The following is a 2,888-nucleotide window of genomic DNA, read 5'->3' as shown; positions in this document are numbered from 1 at the left end:
ACCTTCCCTCTAAGGCCTTCAGTAATAGGATTAAGACCCATCCTGGGCCACACCTTATCTGAAGTAATCTTATCAAAAGATCTTATTTACAAGGGTTCACACCTGCAGGAATGGATCACATTTAAGAACATGTTTTTCTGGGGTACACAGTCCAAATCACCATCGTGGGTTTAACCCATCATGCCAAAAGTGGAATTATTAAGGCAGAAATTAATAAATTAAAAAGTAGAAAATATAGCAAGGCAGGTATTACCATGTTCTCCCAGCAAATCTCACCTGAGTCTAGGTTTGGCCTTGCAACTGCAATGGATCCAAGTTTGAAGTATGGCAACTTTGAAAAATATTACCAGGTGACTAAACAAAAACATCCAGGAAATTACCCAGTCTATGAAAATGGTAGCAGCCGCAAAATATGCCCAAGCTGAGAGGGTGCTGAAATTAGCTTGAGTACACAGAAAATGATCTTTGGATCTGTATGGAAAACCTGATATTAGGGTGTCTGAGGACAAGGAGAAACATCTTGTTATTGTATCCACAGATTGAGGATTTTGTGGTATACCCCTGAGGTACTAAACAGATGAAAAATGAGGTGGCCCCACTCAGAGCAGCCAGAAAAAAATTATTACTTTTAAAATCAGGGGCATATTTTATAGGACTCATTCTGAACAGTTTTTAGTGACACTCAAAGAAGTGGGAAAGGAAAACCCCTTACTTTTGGAAATGTTTCAGTCATTGACCTTGAATTATTAAATTCTGGATGTGAATTTGATGAAGGGTCTCTCATCTTTAATAGTTCAGGTCTGTTGTCTCCTGTAAGTCATGAAAAGCCCATGCAAGTTCTGAAAGCATGAGTATCTATGATAATTTTGATGCTGACATGCTGCAAAATTACCAAGAATACAGTCTGGTACACACCATCTATTACTCCCTAAAGGAAACTACCGCTAGTGGGCAAAGTGCAAGGTTGACGGCTCTGTTTCTGAAGATGATTAACAAATTTTGACATTCAATCACACCCACCAAGCTATCATCACAAAAGAGTAGATTGAATTCATCTCTGGTGGTGAGGTTCTGGATTAATGAAAATCAAGTTTCGTCCTGAGACAAGAAGTAAAGAAGAGGCATTAAGCTAGCTGATTTTGTTTAGCTTACTGCTGTCCTTGTTAGAATTAATTGTTGGTCTATCATTTAAATTGCCAAAGACAGCAAGATAATTGTAAATTATCTTACAATTAACAACTTACAATTTGAAAAAAGCAGAAAAGTAGCAAAAATAGTAAATGTATCCAAATGCTGCTTCTTTGAAAAATCAACAAAATATATAACCCACTGGTTAAACTAATGAAGAAAAAAGGGAGGAGGCAAAATACACAAAACAAATGGCAGGAACAAAATAACCATTGGAAAAGAGGAAATTTTAAAAATAAGATTACTTTGCACAACTCTTTGCAAATAGATTTGCAAATATAGCTGAAATCCATAATTTCCTAGAAAATGCAATTTACCAAAAAATGTCCTTGTTAGAGAGAGAAAAGTTAAATGAAACAATTTCCATAGAACAATAATTCTCAAATTTTTTTAGTTTCAGGACACATTTAGACTCTTAAAAATTTTTGAGGACATCCAAAGAGCTTTCTTTTAAGTGGGTTGTATTTATTGATGGCTATGATATTAGACATTAAATGCAAGAAAATAAAACATTTATTAATATATTTTAAAATGAGAAACACATTATATTTTAATACAATTTTGAAAAATAACTATATTTTCCACAAAAACTTAGTGATAAGAGTGGCATTATTTTACATCTTTTCAAATCTCTTTAATGTTTGGCTTGATAGAAGACAGCTGAATTATATCTGCTTCTGCATTCAATTTCTTGCTATATGTCATTTAATTTGAAGAGTATGAAGAACTTTAACTTCATACAGATTTTTAGCTGTAAAAGAAAGACTCTGCAGTTTTCCTGAAAGGGAGCATCCAGGGATCCCCAGGTCACATGTTTGAGAACCTTTTCTATAGAAGAAACAAAGAAACTAATCACAGATATATCTCACTAAAACAAACAAAAAACAAAACAAAACAAAAACACCAGGATCAGATGATTTCAAGGGGACTTCTTCAAAATCCATCAAAGACTAGGTAATCCTAATACTAGAGAATAGCAAAAGAAAGAAAAACTAAACTCTGTTTACAAAGTAAGTATAAAACATTGCTTCCTAAATGCAACGAGGATAGCACACACTCACAAAGAACATTCTTAATTATAAATATTTACACAAAATATCAAATAAAATATTAGCAAATAGATTCTATTAGGACATTGAAAAACAATACATAAACCATGACTACATGGGAGTCAACCCAGGAATGCAAGGATGGTTTGAAACTATTGATTATTATAATTCAGCAGGATAATAGATGTATGGTGGCAATCATATGATTATAAAAAATTATATGATTATGTCTATAGATGCTACAAAAGCCTTTGACAAAATTAAATACCCATTCCTGATAAAAAAAAGGAATTAATGACTTCAATTTAATACAATAAATGCATACACGTCATTTCTAAAGTCAACATTTTACTTAATGGATAAACACAGAAGGTCAGGAACAAGGCAAAGATACACAATATGCCCACTAGTATTTAGCATAGTGTTAGCGATATCTACCAATGCAATAAGACAAGAGAGAACTATCAGAGACATAAGAATTGAAAATGAAGTAAAACTATCTCCATTGGTAGATGATATAATGGTATATCTGGAAAACTCAAAAGTATTAATGATGAAACTAAAACAAACAAAATAACTCTATAGGATATATGCACACACAATTTTATACATATAGATTATAATATAGAAATATATATTATTTAAATAAAT

The 2,888-nt window shown here is 32.4% G+C and overlaps 1 pseudogene; it reads left to right on the top strand.

Annotated features, from left to right (window-relative positions):
- Positions 1 to 297: 297 nt before the first annotated feature.
- On the top strand, positions 298 to 1,080 carry LOC119510841 (annotated as a pseudogene).
- The last annotated feature ends 1,808 nt before the right edge of the window (positions 1,081 to 2,888 follow it).

The sequence above is a fragment of the Choloepus didactylus genome, chromosome 15 (assembly GCF_015220235.1).
Source record: "Choloepus didactylus isolate mChoDid1 chromosome 15, mChoDid1.pri, whole genome shotgun sequence".
Lineage (NCBI taxonomy): Eukaryota > Metazoa > Chordata > Mammalia > Pilosa > Megalonychidae > Choloepus > Choloepus didactylus.
Note: the sequence above shows the minus strand (reverse complement) of the source record. Positions and strands in the feature narration are given on the sequence as shown.